This window comes from Heloderma suspectum, chromosome 1, assembly GCF_057233095.1.
Source record: "Heloderma suspectum isolate Gila_16-S chromosome 1, 16-S_ref, whole genome shotgun sequence".
In the NCBI taxonomy this organism is placed as follows: domain Eukaryota; kingdom Metazoa; phylum Chordata; class Lepidosauria; order Squamata; family Helodermatidae; genus Heloderma; species Heloderma suspectum.
In genome coordinates, this window is record NC_139458.1 from 416,677,676 (window position 1) to 416,696,070 (window position 18,395).

The following is an 18,395-nucleotide window of genomic DNA, read 5'->3' on the forward strand; positions in this document are numbered from 1 at the left end:
CATGAGGAGGGGGCTGCCTGGCCGCGGCTAGCGTCGGCGAAGGGGGACGCCGCGGCCGCAGGAGACGCGGGGAAGGCGGAGGCAGCTCGCGCGTCCTGCCGCTGCGCTCCGAGGGGCCGCCGCCGCCGCCGCCTTCTCCTCTCCCCGTTGCTGCCGCCGCCGCCTCGTCTCTGGGCGCCTGCCGCCCGCCCGCCGCCCGCGACTCCTTCCTCGCAAGGGGGGCGCCTCCTGCTCTCGGCGCCGCGTTGCATGGGGCGCGAGCGCTTGGCGCTTTCCAGATATGGTCAAGGCGGCGGCGGCGGTGCCGGCGGCGGGCGCGCTGTGATCCCCGGCACCCGCGGGGGGCCCGGCGGGAGGAGGAGGAAGAAGAGGAGGGGGTAAAGGAAGGCGAGGAGGAGGAGCGCGCGTGTGCTGCCCACAGCCTGCCAGCCGGCCAGCCGGGGAGCGGCGGGCGCGTCTGTCTGCAGGTAGGTAGGAGGGGAAGGAAGGGAAGCGCCTTTTGTGTCCCGGCCACAGGGCGCCTTGGTCGCTCGGCGGAGCCGGCTGCAGGAGCATCCGCCGCCCCGCAGGATGCATGGCGGGCCCGTCCTCCCTCCCGCCCCCGCCGGCGGCAGCCGGGCACCTTGCGAGCCGGAACAGGCAAGGAGCGAGCCGCGCGGAATGAATCGGAGGGCTGGGCGAGACGGTCGTTCGCTTCGCTGGCTGGGCAGCCATCACGCTCCAGCCCCGGTGCTGGTGAGCGAATCCACCCATTGCAGGCGCGTGCGTGCGTGTGTGGAATGAGCGCTCTCGCGGGCAGCGAAAGCACCGACTAGCGTAAGAGCCGGGAGAAAAGAACCATTCGGTGGCAAGCTAACGCTGTAAAGACTCGAGGGTCGCGTGTACCGTGCTGTGAACCGTCGTGGGGCGCGATTGTCCTGGGACAAGCCGCCGAGGAGAGGCACGCTGGGTGTGAGATGCCCTTTCTTGGAGGCCTTCGAAGAAGGAGGAGGGAGAGAGGAACTAGGCAGGCATCAGGCAAGGATGCTTGAGTGTCGCGTTGGTCCTGCTTAGAAGGTCCACGAGCTCCTTTTCAGGTCTGCCTCCCGCCCCCCCCCCCCGTCCTTTGCACTCATCTCTGCAAACACACCCACTTACCTTCCCTCTGGTAGCCGCTACCTATGTGACTGCCCAGGGTGGGAACTTCCCAAGTCGTCCTCCTGCTTTGGGGGTGCTTCCCTGCGACCTGTTGCTGCAGAGGAGGTAAAATAAATCCGAACACTGGAAGGGCTTTTAATATGTGTCTTTTTAAAAGAGGGGGCCCTGTTCGGGCTAGGATCACTCTAGCTTCCTTTGGTGGGTCGGCTCTGTGACAGCGTTGCAGCCGACCTGATGAATGTCCTGGCGGGGCTTGGAGCGGAGATTTGTATTTCCCTCTTCCATTGAGGGGTGGGAGGGAAACTACCAAGTGTGTGTTAGGAAAATGATGATGTCGGGTCGTCTGCTTTTAGGGAAAATGCACACACACCCCTGCAACATCTTGGAGATAGGAGTGCAGACTTTGCCCGTGCCTGGAAGGTCTTCCTATGCAGATGGTGTCAGGAAGAAGAGGGTTTTTAAATTGCAGCATCTAAGCAAACTCAGGAGGAATTATCGCCATCATATCCTTATCAGCCAATCTGGCTTGGACAGCTGCAGAGTGGGGAGGAAAAGCAGACGATCTGCAAAGGGAGGCTGATGTGTGTGTGTGGCGGGGTGGGGGGGGCGTTCGCACATGCCTACAGATCTGGAAGGAAACCAGAGTTTGCTTTGGGGGCACAGAGAGAGAGAGAGAGAGAATTGCTTGCAAACTCTTTTGGTTCTGGCATCTTATTTCATTGATAAAAGGCAGCAAACGAATGGGTTGATATTTAAAGGGCTGCTGTGGAAAATGGAGATTTAAGCCAAGATAACCAGAGGCTGTCAGGATCCAGGTATCTCTTTCTAGCATGGCAACAGAACACACCCACCAAAAGGAATCTCCTTTTCCATGCCCCTCCCCTCTTGTTTCTATATATCTGAATGTGGTCATGGTTGGATGGAACAGCTGCATTATGAGGGTGTGGGGGAACAAGGGCTGTTGTGGGGTGTGAGATACTTGCCTAGCAAGAGAAGGGCAGCAGAATGAGGCTGGAAGCCGGGGAGCGGGGGGCTTTCACATACCCCCAGAACATCCTTCAGAGCTGCCTTTTCTTTATCATGACATTGACTTAAATGTGTTAAAGCATTACATCAGTGGTACTGAAAGGAGACAGGGCTTCACACAAACCCACAGCAGAGCATCACCACATTTTGGCCATGCCTTAGCATCCATGACTGTGAGACTTGAAGGTGGTTTCAGCCTCTGCACCAGACATGCTGAAGCTGGTGGGAGACGGTATGCATGGTGCTACCCGCCACATAGATAGACGTGCATGTTACTGATGTGACTATTTTCTGTACTATGCATAAAGGAACCTAAAATAACATGACAGAGTTTAAAGTAACATGCCATCCTGAAGCGTCTGTAGGGGCTTCTTTAAGCAGATTGCCAGAAATAGGTGTGTCAAACTTGTGCTCCGGTGCAGGGGTAGGGTGGGAGAGGCTGACGCGTACCAAACCTGCAGGCTGTAGCATGGTTAAGTGCAATTCTGAAATAATGCTAACTAGATAGCAGAATAGTGTTCTGATGAGCAGCGGTAGAGTGGGCACGGGAAACAACGTGCTGAAGATACTGTACAAAAACCCAGCATGTTGTGGAGAGAAGATGGAAAGCTTACGAGATGGGAAAATGCCATTTCTTGAGCACAGCACGAGATCAAGTTGAGGGTTAGCTAAGAAATGTTCTTCATCATGGATCACTCTAATTTTCTTCATTTTTCCACAACAGTTACTCAGTCTGACAAGCAAAAGCAAACTGCTGCCTCTGTAGCGCTTGTTAATTTTGCTTGATTTAGCACATTGGCTGTTGGATGAAAATCGATTTTTCTTTTTTCCTGCACAGCAAACTCTCACTGGCTCCTTCCTGCTGCCTCTTTCTCCCTTTAGGTATTTACTTAAATCTCTTCTTCAGGCAAAGTAAATAATTAGAGACACCTGCAACCCTGATTGAGTTCTAATTCTCTTTCCAAGCAATCTAGGATTGGTATTATTAGGAGCTCCCATTATTGTCAAGAAGCGCACTGCATTGGCTTCATCTAGGTGGAGACATGGCTGCATCTTACCAGTAATTTCAGTTTAATTCTTTAATAACAGCCTAGTTGATTTTTTTTTAAAATCCTGGCTGTGTTTAGCAACCTTTCCATCAGAGGTGGTTGTAGGGTGACAGCGATATGCCAAAATAGAGTGAGAATCCAGTAAACAGATGGGGGAGAACCTCACTCTAAAAAGAAATGAAGAATGAAAGCTATAATAAAATACAGGAGAATAATTCTGTGGATGCATTTAATTTTGTTGCTCTCTTCATTCCAGCTTCATAGACTGTTCAATTCATTCAGGTGTGCACGACCAATTTCTCTCATCCTGACTTGTCATCTTCCCTTCTTTAATCAGCTAGGTAGTTTAGTGATATTTTTTTTCTCCCACTTTCCATCTGCCTGATCCTTCTGCAGTCTAAGCCAATTTTATATTCTTCCAATGTGTTCTGCAAGATGGGAGTCGGGTATAATACCAAAATCTACTAACCCAGTGATTGAAGTTTTAAGACTTCCCACACTTCCTGTATGGTTTCTTCTTCCCTCGGGACATCACTGTTCTTCCTGGCACCCTACATTTGGGGTTCCCAGAGTTTCATTGCCCTGTTGTGCCTTTCTATGTCAGGAAATGTCAGGTAGCCCAGTGGTATACCTAGTCCAGCATTCTAAGAGCGACCAGCCAGATGCCTCAAACAAAAATTGGGAAGGTTCCAGGTGCCTGGAATTTCAAAATGCCAGCCATTGTAGCTCCTAAGAAACGTAACCTTGGGGTCAAATAACACTCCATTGGCACCAGTAGAGGTTTTTCCCAGGTTTTTTAGCCTCTTTTTTTTTTTTTTAGGGAGGATTTCAGAAAACAATTGGTTGTGGAGGGAGGCTTAAACCTCTCTTTACCCATGCTCTGTACTCCTGATCCTGATCAGGGCTCATGTGCTTTCTTTAGAGCAGGGGTGTTGAACCTCTTTTCAGCCTGAGGACTGAATTAAATTTCAGAGATGCTCTTGGGGGCTACAATCCAGGGGTGGGTGGGGCCAAAGGCAAAACAGTGTGGGGCCAAAGGCGGCAGGGTCAAAATGCTAAAAATACCAGCATATTTTAGCTTAAAGCTCTTACTGCCTCAGGAGAGACATTACAACCTTTTGGAATGGGGTGTGTGTGTGTGAGGAGGAAATGTGGGGAACCACCAGCTGATTGGTGGTTGGGGGAAAGGGGGTAGGGCAAGGGAAGGGAGTGGGCCTTTAGGGGGAACCTCAGACGGCCAGATCGGGACCTCAGGTAGGCCAGATTTGGCCCACCAGCTTGAGGTTCTGCACTCCTGCTTTATAGTAAGAAAGAGGGTCAGCTGCATGCTATGTATCTGACATTGGGTAGGTTGACTCTAGTTGCAGAATCTGAAATCGTTCTTAAGTCCTGTGCTTGGCATCTAAACATTTAATTTTAGTTCCTAAGGGCGTAATCCTATGGCCGCTAGTCGGCGGCTAGAGGCCATAGGATTGGTCAGTTTCTGGGTGGCCACTGTTTTCTGGAGCCCGCGCTCCAAGGCTGTTTTCCGGAGAACCGCCTCCCTGCCCCCACCGCCTCATTGGCAGTGCAGATCATCCCTGGACTCCATGCTCGGAAGAGTGGGGCAGTCCAAGGGGCCGGGAGTGTGGAAGTGCCAGTATGACGCTTCCTATATGCCATCCGGCCTACCCATCCCACGCTCTGATGTCCCGCGGCTAGACAGCCAAAATTAGTCATCTAGCCGCAAATGCAGGGCGGCTGGAGCGTAGAGGAGAGGATCCCCTCTGCACTCCTCCTGCCGTCCATTGGATAGGCAGTCGCCTCTGAGTTCGGAGGCAGCTGCCTCTCCACATACGATTGCTCCGTAAGACTGGTTTTTTGTTTTTTCAGCAGACCTGTTTAGGGAGGTTTGTAAACAGGGTGTGATGGAGAAAACCTGCTCCTGTCATTATTGCCCATTATCTGGTAGAATCTACCAGGCAGGTAGATATATGCTGTCTTTGAAAATGGATGTTGCAACATTGGCTTTTAATGTGGCTCTTGATGGCTGTTTTACAACACTGATCTTCCCGGGGTAGCAAAGCAAAACAAAGATGGACAGTTCAGCTAGCCATGTTCACTCTTTTCTGGGTCTCTGTGCTAGTAATACTTACATTCAGCATTCATATAGTAACGTTTGAGTTTTTAAAGTGTTTCACATACACTATTTCATGCATTTTCAGGGCTGGGCTGGGCAAAATTGAGAGTGAGATGCAAAACTCACTGGCAGTGGCACCATCCAACCAACATCTTATGGCTTTAATTGTTGTGAACTGTCTAGAGATCTTTGGCTATTAGGTGGCATAGAAATATAATAGAATGAATGAATGTCTGACAGGTACTATTTTTTTTTTAACCTGGACACTGCCTAGAACGATATTATGTGATGATGTAGCTTTGTTCTGACAGGGCCTTCTGGGTAAAAAAAATGGCAGCCTGTACCACATAGCCTTCAGTACCTTCTGGATAAAGAAAACAGTGGCCACCAGCTAGTGGTCACCAAGAGGAATACTGTTGCTTCATGAGTTCTCCCAATCCCCAGGTTTGCCCTCCCCTGAGTGGCCTGAGATCCAGTGAACCATGGCATTGAGCTAGATGGACCAATAGTCTGATTGAGCTGAATATTTGTATGTTCCTCAGTATCTCTAGGGCTGCACCATGTGGTTTGAGTTGATGCTGTCCTAGCAAGACAGCTCCATGAGCTGCCATCTTGGAGAAAGGCCACCATACTGCCAACATCACACACTTGGAAATGCAGCCAACATTGAGCCAGAGGAACAAGTGCATGCAAGCAAGGGTAGGGGTGACAACAGCTTCCATTTCTTCAGGTTGCTTCAGAGCTGAGACCAGCAAGCTTAAGCCTTGTGGTTGGCATAATGCTGTGGTGCTAAGACAGGTAATGTGCCACCTGTGTTGATACACCGTTTGGATGAGTGGAGATCAAATGAAGAAAAGGACTGGCAGAGGCTCTCAGGGCTTTGAAGATGTTGGGCATGCTGAAAAAAACAGAGTAGCACAGACCAGGGCCGACCCTACCCTTAGGCCGATTGAGGCAGCTGCCTTGGGTGACAGATGATGGGGGACAGGAAGTGGCAATGAGGTATTGGAGGACAGAGTTATATGCATTATGATGCCCGCCCTTCATCACCTAATGTAGCTTGCCGCCAGGTGTGGTAGAGGATGCTGCCTCATCTCCAGTAAGATTAAACTGCCAGCTCAGCTTCTGTATATGGAATGCGGAGGGGCATTTTGTCCTTTGCCTCAAGCAGCAAAATGTCTTGGGCCAGCCCTACCACAACCTTCCCTCATGCACCTGGAATCTTTACAGTGCTTCTGGGCATGAGGATATGTGCCCCTATAGGTTTCAGCTCCAAAATCTCTAAATTTGTAAAACCTTTTCAGACTAAACACTGCTCAAGATCTTGTTGTCCTGGCTCGTGAAACCCAGACCTATGTGTCCTGCAAGCAGTTCAGTATATGCTCAGAAGATCACGGCATCCAGCTTCCTGAGAATCACAGCCTTGATTTAGAAACAAAAAGCAAGTTTCTAGCTCTGTGGCTTTGTAGGTAGGCTTGAAAGTGTCTGGGCACTGAATGGTGAAATACAAGAACCAGATTAGTGACTGAAGTAAAAAATTTTAGTGACTCATAGATGATTGCTAGCTCTCTGCGCAATTCCTTCTCCCGCTCCATCACTGACTGAATAAATTATGCAAAGTAGGCAGATGCAAATCTTCACAGATGATTTGCATAATTTATATAAGTTCAGCTTTCCTTGGCACAGAATTTGTGGCTGGGACAGTCTTCTGCAGAGTAGACAATGTTGTCTTGTTGAAATGATAATGTAATTGTATCGCAATGCACAATACAATTTGGTAGCAGACAGAAGTCCAAGAAATGGAGACGGTACAGGAGCAGGAGAAAAACGGCTGCATGACATTTTGTGCCAAGTATTTATGATTTCTCCAACAAGGGAAATTCTGCAAACACATGAAAATGGATGAATAGTGTGAATTTGCTTAACTGATCTGGAGGCAGAATTTTCCTTACTTTGCTTTGAATTATTTTGTGTCATAGTGTATTGTGGTGGTGATGGGTATTTGTTTTAGGGGCTTAATTAAGAAATGAGTAGTATTAATAATAAGGTAAAATTACTTAATATCTGTAGGTTCACAGCTCAGTCACCTTGACTGTCACTCCAGTAGGGAGAGTGGTTCAAACTTTTCATTTTGTAGGTAATATTCACAGACATACAGATTTAGATGGCTGCTTTCACATTTTGGCTGCTGATTTTATCTTGAATGGTTGCTGGAAAGAGAATCTGACACGGTGATTTGAAGAGAAAGAAGAAAAAGATCCGTCACGGATTGATAATTGTTTTAATGTTTTAAAATGCCCTGTTCAGGAAAAATAAGATCACCCTGAGATGTGTTGCATTGGGATTGTGTTCAGTGAGTTCTCGTGCCCTTGCCCATTTTTGGAAAAAAATTAGGTGGTTATTTTTACAGCAGTCCTTGCTTGATTTTGGTGCCCTCAAAGTCATCTTGATAGAAAGATTGCAAAGTTCAGTAGGTTGCCTCTTGTGACTGCTAGAGTAGCAATAGGTTAAGACACAAAGGAGTTGACGGGGAGAGGAAAGGTCTGTGTACCAACAAAAGGCAGAAAGTAATGCTGGCATCTTTCAGCACTGCTAGGCCCATGCACATATTTGGCAAAGTCTGTCAATTTGTATAATTACAATTATGCTAAAAATATGCTCTAGATCAGCATCTGATTTTTTTAAAAAAAACTATTGCAATTCCCCCATGATTTTGGGGTGGGGTAGGGAAGAATCGTGGAGAGCAAGTGTTTATAGGATAAAGCTACCATAGTAACGGATACATCATTAGTTGTCTGTTCAAGAGCTGCTTGAGACCAGAGTGAGGCCAGTCCAGGAAGTGCACCTCACCCACCTGGCCACCCGGAATAATGCAAAGGTCTTGGACTGGTGACAGCGGGAAGCACCTACCTTCCCTTACGATGCTTCCCCCCTGCTGGCTTTGGGTTTCAGTGCTGAGCCAGGAATGCCAGAGGCCATAGTCTGGCCATTCCCCAAATTAGAACAAGGGGAGCTCAGATTGTTCAAAGTAAGATTTACAGTGGCTTTAATCATGACTCTATGTGCACCAGAGATGTAAAGATTGCCTGTTGGAGCAGAAAGGTATCTAGCCAGCATTCTGTTTCCAACGTTAGTAGCCAAACCAACCAACCCCCGCCCCCCTCAAACTCTCTGGCTACTACTCCAAGGTAACAGAGGGAGTTAATGGCCCTTCCCCTGCTGTTTGACTGCAGAATACCCTTGAATATTGAGGTTCCATTTACTTATTGATAGGTAAATGGCGTGGGGCCCAGGGTATTTGAAGGACCATCTCCTGCCCATCCACCACTCAGACCGTCAGGAGAGGTTCTTCTGCGCCTCCCTCCACTTTCAGAGGTGGAGTTGGTTAGGTATGTGTAGGCAGGCATTCTTTGTAGTGGCACCCAAGATGTGGAATTCCCTGCCTTGGGAGATCCATTCAGCTCCCTCTTTGATGGTGCTGAGGCATGATTTGAAAACCTGACTGATTCCTCAAGCTTTTTGTTTGGCTGGCTGTGTATTTACTGAGACATGTTTTAATCTGCTCTGTTCTGTTTTCTAGTTGTTTTAGATTTGTTGTTTTAATTTTACTGGTACAATTGCCACCTTGTGTGCTTTAGAGACAAAGCAGAAAGGCAGGATATAAATGCCTGAAAGACCTAAGAGAGCAATCCTGTGGCCCCTCCACAGTGTCTGGGGGGCTATAGGATTTTTTGGTTTCTTGTATCTGAGGGAGGAGACAGTGCTCCGACCTTGGACCCAGGAGTCCGAGCTCCCCACCCCCTCCCTGCCCCCTCACAGCTGGTGCAGAGAGAACCCTCACAAATGGGATCTCAGAGAGGAGGGAAAGGGAAGGGGGCTTGCTGGTAGACGGGGAGGGGACAGCTTACACCGTATCCCCAACCTCCTTCCCTCCTCCTCCACGATGCCTCAGCTAGACAGGCGAAAATGCCTGTCTAGCTAAATTGCAGAGTGGGAGGAGCAGCTCTGCTTTGGATCTGACAGGATTGCACCCTAACTAACTTACTAGGGCTTCATGGCTGTCTGGGGGATGCTGGGAGTTGTAGGACTTACTTCTGTCTGAACATACGTAGGATTTCACCCTAAATAAATAAAGGGGTGTGTGCATGTGTGGACTTGTTGTCATAGCCTAGCACGGGCAGTGTCACAGAACAGGCCTGTAAGGCCATTAAGAAACAGTTGCATAACCACATTGTGTGTGGCATTTAAAGTAGAAACAAATGCATGTCCTGGGGGAAGCATCGTGTTTTCCAAGTACTAACTTTTCTTTTTATTTTGAGAGCCTGGAAAATGCACTATCCCTCCAACAAAAGTGTTACCTTGAAGGGAAATGTGAGGAATGAGGAGAGCAAATGTGTAAAAACTAAATAGTTGATGGTGTGGACCAGCTCTCTTGACAGAGCTGCTGGAGAAACTGTGAATATTGTTGTAATTAGCAGAAGTATTTTATTGGGGGGAACCCATGCAGCTAATTTTTCTACAGAACTGGTAGCATGACTGAATAGAAAGGCTACTGTGCTGTGAGTGTAGCCCGTTAACTAGTTCGAAATTTACTGTAGCAATGTGAATTGAGGGCCTGACTTCGCAGTGGGGTTAACACAGTTTGACATCTGTAGGGATGCTCTAACGCTGCAGATACTGGCTGCTTTACAGCTGCTATATGCTACATTTTGCATGTGTTCTGGAGGACACTTCAAAATAAGTCCGTATCCTGGTTTCTGTCTAGCCATTTTTATATGTGAGCTAAACACCCCCCCCCCCCAGGTGGTTCCCTCTATTTCCAAATCTTCTGATTGTAATTGAAGCACGCCTGTGTACTCTCCCCTGTGGAATCTCCCCCAGCCCCAGGAGACTCACCTGGCGCCTGCCTTGTTGTCATTCTAGTGCCAGACAAAGACTTTCAAAAAACGTGTCCTAGGCTTTTTAACCTTTTTGAGCTGTGTTTGAGTTTTACTGATCATATTGGTGTTCTTATTCCACGTTGTGTTGTTGTTGTATTATTATCATTAGGTTGGTGAATTTCTCCTTTTTTTTTTAAATTGTAATTGCATATATACAATTGCAATATATACAATTACAATTTGAGATTGTAAGTAATCTTTGGAATGCCATTCTGGCATTAAAGATGCAAGGTATAAATTGCAGAAATAAATAAGTAAATACACCGGACATTAATATTTCATCCCCCTTAAGATACAGATGCTATTGTCAGTGTTTATTAAAAGGACAGGAAGTCTTGAAGGCATTTTTGATATTTTTTATGGGCCAGTAGTGTATAGAAGGTTGTGTGTCTGTGTGGTGAACCTGTATTAGCTTGAAGTTGATCATTCAAAAACTGAAGGCACATAGAGAATTCTTTTTATTGTCTGTCTCCCAGACAATAAAGCTCCTTTCCTTTGGAGACTTGCTAAACCCAGAGCCTGAGCATCTTCCAGAAGAAACAGGATATATGCTTGGACTTCTGTTGTCAATTCCTGAATGGAAGTGGCTTCAGACATGGTGACCAAACACAGCCTAATGCATTGGTACTTTGATATGAAAAGGATTTTGTAGAAGTTAAACTGTATAGTTACACAAGATTCTCTGTGGATTAGATAAACAAGCTCTTCCATCCCAATGAGAAAGTGGGGCTGTTCACACAAGATGCTAACCCACACTCAGTGGTTGAGTGTGGGTTGTTGTTGAACCATGAGTTGTTTGTTGAACTGAGGGTTAGTGCGTTGTCTGAACCCCACGACATTTCCACAAGCCCCAGGGTGGCTTGTTAACCATGCAGTGTGGCTTGTTAACCACCCTGAACAGCCCAACAACAAAACATGGGTTCTCAAGGTCGGTTGTTTGAGAAAAATAAGCCACACTGCATGGTTAACAGGCCACCCTGTGGAAAATGTCCTGTGTTCACAGAACACACTAACCCACGGTTCAACAAACATGGTTCAGCAACAACCCACACTCACCCGCTGAGTATGGGCTAGCGTGTTGTGTGAACCTAGTCATTGATTGTATATTGGGCTGCTCTTAGGAGATACCCATATACTGGTGGTTGACTTGCCCATGACTAAGTGGAGGGAACACTAAATTATAATTCCTATACTTAACAGTCACTATGGAGTAATGAACATAAGCATGATAGTCATTTCTAAAGTTAACCAATTTTTCCCCATAGCCACCACCTATTAACTCACCCTTTGTCCTTCCATGCATTGGCAGCTATTGTGAGCATTTCAATTTCTTCCTGTTTGAATCTGGTTCAGATTCCCAGTTTGTTTTTGCTGGTCAGTTGAAGTGCTGGTGAAAGTGGAGTGTTTTTTTTGCGGCTGCCTTGATTAATTGTATTTTGCATATGTGAGTATAGGTGGCATACATGCACGGTACAGTCTAACATGGCAGTGCATATCAGAGCTATAGGAGGCATAGCATCTTGGATTATTACAATATACAGTGTACATAAGAGAAGGGCTGGAAAAACAGCAGCACACATCAAAGTTTAGGAATCAGCCCTGCAGAGGGATGGAAAGTAGGTCAAAATTCTTAGGTGTCAGAGCCAAATTTGTAGGCAGCTGGTTGACCAGCTGCTTGGGATTTTTCTAGCATTGCCTAAGACATTTTCTCCCTCTCTTTTGCTATTGTATTTTTTTAAATATTGACTAAGAGCACATTTAACAATACTACCTATTTGTCAGATCAGTTTGAGAGAGCTAGAGTGCATAGTGGGGTGGTCTTGGTAGCTACCCCAAAATTGTGGAGCTTCCTTCCTTGGTGCCTTGAGTATCTTTCATAAGTGTTGTAAGTTTTCATTCAGTAGAAGGTTTGGATTTTAGAACTGTTACCTTTGGGCTATTTTTAAATTGGGCATTAGTACTTTATTTAAGATGTATTTTAATCTAATGTTGCCCATCTTAAGTTTTCAGAAGCAGTTGGTCTCTCTGCATTCAGCTTTTTAAAAATAATCTCGACAGAGCATGCACAATGCAGTTTCAGTGGGTTTGGAAAGATATTTAAGATTGTCAAAATATGACAGTGGCTATGTTTGGATGTAACACTAAACCATAGCTTAATATTATGAATACATACCTCACATTAAACTCACATCCTCCCCCTCCCCTCTTCCTCTGGTGCAGCAGCAAGTTCAGAACCTTTCATTCCTGTTTTCCATTAACCACAGCTTGTTGTGTTGTCTGAACCTGACAAACTGGTTAATCTTAACTATGGTTTGTTTGAAGCAAGCCAACTTCAAACCATCGGTTACGAAGCTGACTTGTTCCAACAAACCATAGTTAAGATTAACCATGGTTTAGGTCTCAGACACAACACTAAACTGCAGTTAAATTAAATGGGATGGAAAAATTTCAGTTTTGCATTATGCTTGTGCAACTCATTGTGCAGCCAGTTGTGCATTCCACTTGTGTAACCAGTTATGTAACTGCTTGCACCTATTGTGCAAACTGTTGTGCAAGTGTTTTGCATATGTTGTACAACCTGTTTTGCAACCTGCTGTGCAACCAGTTGCGCAACAGCTTGTGCAACCGGTTGCACATGGCTGCTTGAGCAGTGGAAAGATTCAGTGGGGCTCCCCTAGCTCTGTTTGAGTTTGCGGAATGTCAACATTGGATACTGCCCTTAAACAAGATTCAGCCATGTGCACACTCTCTCTCTCTCTGTCACACACACACACAGAGTTATCAGTTAGACAGAGGTGATTGATTATATATGATGCAACTGGAGACCAAATTTGACTGAATGTTATAAATATAACTTGGGATCTGTTAGGACAAGACAGTGTTGATCACAGCAGTCCAGCTACTGAACTGCAACCAGAGGTGTCTATCTCGGGAGACAAAACAACACCCTATGCTAGCAGAGTTGGGCAGAAGCACTTCTTTGTACTGCTCCCAGATTCCACTGTCCCCCTTTGACTTCAAAATTGCCAGCACAGCGTTGCTCTGGCTGAGAAGGCAATCAATATTCCATTCATCCTTTGAAGACATCATTTGGGCTCTATTTTCCTGTTGCTCCTCTGGTCCAATGTTATAGTTTGGATAGCACAGGTTTTGGAAGGAGCAACCAGCACAGGTGACAGATTCTGTCCCATGCATTTGACAGCCAGTGTGGTGTAGTGGTTAGACTCTTGGACCATGATTGGGGAGATTCAGGTTCTAGTTCCCACTCAGCCATGAAGCTCACTGGGTGACTTTGGACTAGTCACTAACTCTCAGCCTAACCTACCTCACAGGGTTGTTGTGAAGATAAAATGGAGAGGAGAAGGATCATGTATAGTACCTTGGGCTCTTTGGAGGAAAGGCAGGATATAAAAGTAATGGATAACAAACAATTAAGTAAATGAGAGCAAAGCATTTTTCTGCATAGGATTGGGCTGCTAAACATCACCATCCTGAATGCTTATTCATGGCATAGGAAACTGCCTTATATGGTCAGTCCATTGCTCCATCGAGCTCAGCATTAAGAACATAAGAAGAGCCATGCTGGATCAGACCAAGGGTCCATCTAGTCCAGCATTCTGTTTACACAGTGGCCCACCAGTTGTCGACCAGGAACCCACAAGCAGGACACAAATGCAACAGCACCCTCCTATCCATGTCCCCCGGGAACTGGTGTACATAGGCTCAGTACTTCTCATATTGAAGGTAGCACATAGCCATCAAGACTAGTAGCTATTGATAGCCTTTTCTTCTGGGAATTTGTCTAACCCCCTTTTAAAGCCATCCAAATTGGTGGCCATCACTACATTGTGTGGTAACGAATTCCGTAGTTTAACTATGTGCTGTGTGAAGAAATACTTCCTTTTATCTGTCCTGAATCTCCCACCAATCAGCTTCATGAGATGACCTTTGATCCTAGTATTTTGAGAGAGGGAGAAAAATGTCTCCCTATCCACATTTTCCACACCATGCATAATTTTGTACACCTCTATCATGTGTCCCATTACCCTCCTTTTTTCCAAGCTAAACAATCCCAGCTGATGTAACCCTCTCTTATGCGGAAGATCCTCTAGCCTCTTGATCATTTTTGTTACCATTTTCTGCACTTTTCCAGCTGTAAAATATCCTTCTTTAGGTGTGGTGACCAAAACGGTACACATTATTCTAATTGTGGTTGCACCATAGGCTTGTATAAAGGCAGTATGATATTGTCAGTTTTATTCTCAATTCCTTTTCTAATTATGCCTAACATGGAGTTTGCCTTTTTTTACAGCAGCTGCACACTGGCTTGTTTACACACAGGGTGGGCAGCCTGCGGCCCCTGGGCTCAGTCCTGGGCCCAGTGCTCTTCAACATTTTTATTAATGACTTGGAGGAGGAGGTGCAGAGAATGCTGATCAGATTTGCAGATGACACAAAATTGGGCGGGATAGCTAATACCTTGGAAGTCAGAAACAAAATTCAAAGTGATCTTGATCTTGATAGACTGGAGCGCTGGGCAGAAAACAACAGAATGACATTTAATAGGGATAAAGATGGGGGATACGTGGCTCAACAACACGACAAGCGAGAAGGATCTTGGAATTGTTGTCGATCACAAGCTGAATATGAGGCAACAATGTGATGTGGCTGCAAAAAAGGCAAATGCTCTTTTGGGCTGCATTCATAGAAGCATAACTTCCAAATCCCGGGAAGTACTAGTTCCCCTCTACTCAGCACTGGTTAGGCCTCATCTGGAGTACTGTGTCCAGTTCTGGGCACCACATTTTAAGAAGGATGCAGACAAGCTGGAGAGGGTTCAGAGGAGGGCAACAAAGATGATCAGGGGACTGGACACAAAGCCCTATGAAGAGAGACTGAAAGAACTGGGCATGTTTAGCCTTGAGAAGAGAAGACTGAGGGGAGATATGATAGCGCTCTTCAAGTACTTGAAAGGTTGTCCCAGAGAGGAAGGCCAGGATCTCTTCTCAATCATCCCAGACAGCAGGACGCGGAATAATGGGCTCAAGTTACAGGAAGCCAGATTCCAGATGCACATCTAGGGATGTACGAAAGTGACTTACCTTTTCTCGGATTTTGTTCGGGGGGGAGGTGCTCCGTCCCTCCCCCTGGAATCCTTGAGGGGGGGGAGGCGATCCGGTCCTCCCCCCCAGAATCTTCGACGGCCGGCTCCGGACCATCCGCAGCTGGATTTCCGGCAGCGGACGGGCTGCTGCGGACGCAAATGGCGGCCGCCGTAGTGGCCGCCATTTGCGTCCACCCAGGGAGCCATGATAGTCTACGTAAGAATTTACGTAGCCTATCACGGCTAACCAAAAAAACCAAAACAAAAACCCCAGTGTATGCAAATGGCAGCGGCTATGGCCGCCGCCATTTGCGTTCCCTATTTTTCGCCAATTTATCTTACGTAAATATTTATGTAAGATAAATCAGCAAAAAATAGGGAACGCAAATGGCGGCCACCGTAGCCACCGCCATTTGTGTACGCTGGGGTTTTTGTTTGGGTTTTTGTTTGGTTAGCCGTGATAGGCTACGTAAATTCTTATGTAGCCTATCACAGCCCCAAGGATGGCAATGGCGACGGCAGCCGCCTGGCTGCGGCCGGCCAGGAGACCAGCCGCCGCAACCGCCGCATCCGCCCCAGGTAAGTGCCGCCCTGGGGGGATTCCATGGGGGGGCGGGGGGGAGGGGGCCTCACCGGTTTCACTGGAATCCGTGGCGGAATTCTCTGCCATCCCTATGCACATCAGGAAAAACCTCCTGACTGTTAGAGCAATACGACAATGGAACCAATTCCCTAGGTGGGTAGTGGGCTGTCCCACACTGGAGGCATTCAAGACGAGGCTGGACAGCCATCTGTCAGGGATGGTCTTCTTGGATTCCTGCTCTGAACAGGGGGTTGGACTCAATGGCCTTGTAGGCCCCTTCCAACCCTACTATTCTATGATTCTATGACTGCACGCAGCCCATGAAAATCTGAAGAACCCTCTGCAGGCAATCAGTTCAGCCCACTAGGAAGACTGATATATCCCTCCCCTTGCAGTCTACTAGGCAAGGGGGAGGAGGGGGGGAGGAGGGAGGGGGGAGGGAGGGAGAAGGGCATGCATCACAGAAAGGAAGAAGAAAAAAAAAAAGAGCAGAAAGAGAAAAGGGTGGTCTGCTCTGGCCCCACCCACCACTGGTTTTGGCTCCTCCCACTGTCAGCATGTGGTACCCAACACATCAGCCCCAAGGGAATGTGGCCTTGATAGAAAAAAGGTTCCCCATCCCTGATGCAAACTGACAGGCAGTAGCTCTCCATGGTTTCAGACAGGAATCTTTCCCAGGCCTACCTGGAAATGCTGGGGATTGCACCTGGGATTTTCTGCATGCAAAGCTTGTGCTCAGCCACCAAGCTACATCTCTTGAAATTATCCCCTTTGAAGACAAAAGTAATTTAAATCCCTCTTATTCAGGATGGGTTTATTCAATGCCACATCCCCCCTCAACACACACACACACACACACACACACACTTCCAAGGAAATAATGTATTACATATTTCCTCCTTCTCTTTTAGTTTTCATATGTCATTTGAATGCAGTTTTATTTCAGAGCACATTTCAGATCTGTAGTGTTATGAGTTAGTCTTAACTGCTGGTGCTTCTGCTGGATGTCTTTGTAATGTTTTTAATTTTTTTTATTGGTAGTTACTATTACTATCGTGTTTTATTTTTTGAAAGTTGCTTTGTGAATCCACTTGAGTAAAAAAAGTGGGATAAAAAAAGAGAAAACGTTAAGTAAATAATACGTTTTTCCATTACATAGACATTTTCCTACTTCAGGAAAAATGGTGGGAAAAGTAGTTTGCAGGCAAAATTATTATTGAAAGATCTTTTTTGACAGAAGACAAGGCATAAGAGGCAGAGTAGACAGAATTGAGGTGGAGCATTTGGCCCAGAGAGTTACTGAGAAGAAGCCATGGGGAAAGATAGTTACATAAACTTATAGTGCATCACTGGAAGCTTTGTCAAAGATCCGTCATTGTTTCTGAGTTTTCAACAAGCCATATTTGCATATTTTGAGACGCCAACAATAAGGACTACGAACTTGTTTCCATTTTAAAGGCAAGCCAAAAATCCTAGAAAACCCAATTCTCTGATTCTATTCTGAGATGCATATGCACACATATGTAACCATAATGCATGCAGCATTATAAATAACTTACAATATTACAGGACAGTACAAGTGTACTCAGAGTTATGCCCTATTGAGATCAGTGAGACTTACTCCTAGGTAAGTGTATATAGGTTTTTAGCCTAAATCTTCATTAATACTACTTCAAGCTTATATCTGAAAAATAGGGCTTTAGAACTCGTCATGGTTGCGGTCAAACCTGTTAGAGGTAGACATGCATCCCAGAGAATATATTCTTCTTCTTACCAAATGCATCCAGTCAAGCTGACTGCCTGAAGTAGCATTACTAAGTGGAAAAAAACCCCTCTCTCTTCACCACAAACTGCTTCCAGTGTACAGTATATTACATGAAAGTAATGAAGTCACTACAAATCATGTGTATAAAATAAGTAGTTCCCCAAGCACGCTGTGCAGTGACAAAACCCTTAAAGAGTTTATCTGTCGTAACACTTAAGTGTTCACTCTAGAAATTTTAGATTTTTCCAAACTGGTCATAAATTTGGATGAGTGTGAGACTGCCCTGTCTACTTGTTCATCATTCTTTCATAGAATGAAAGAATTTCTACAACAAAATTGTAGACTTTTATTGTTTTATTGTATGTTGTACATTGCCCAGAGTGGCTGGGTGACCAGCCAGATGGGCGATTAATAAATTAAATAATAAATAGTTAAATAATAAATACATAGTCTGAGCCAAAAGGCTGGTGAGAGATCCGAGCATGACGCCTGGATCCTATGGCACAAGAGGTCTCATGGGTCTCCTTCCATGGAACAAAAGACAATGTACATGGGATTCCCAAGCAGTTTTCCATCCAGTTGCAGACCATAACCATGCCTGCTTAGGTTCAGCAAGGTGGCTGTAGCTGAAGTGCCTGTCCTTGTTGTTTGGGGGCCAATTCATACATTACT

At 46.2% G+C, this 18,395-nt stretch overlaps 1 protein-coding gene across 1 annotated transcript in view; it reads left to right on the forward strand.

The window, feature by feature from the left end:
• The first annotated feature begins 379 nt into the window (after window positions 1-379).
• The window catches only part of SLC8A1 (solute carrier family 8 member A1), a 344,239-nt gene continuing 326,223 nt past the window's right edge, over window positions 380-18,395 (forward strand). The window contains exon 1 of the mRNA XM_084829117.1: window positions 380-467. The gene's annotated coding sequence lies outside the window, so the exon portion shown is untranslated. The remainder of the gene's footprint in view (window positions 468-18,395) is intronic.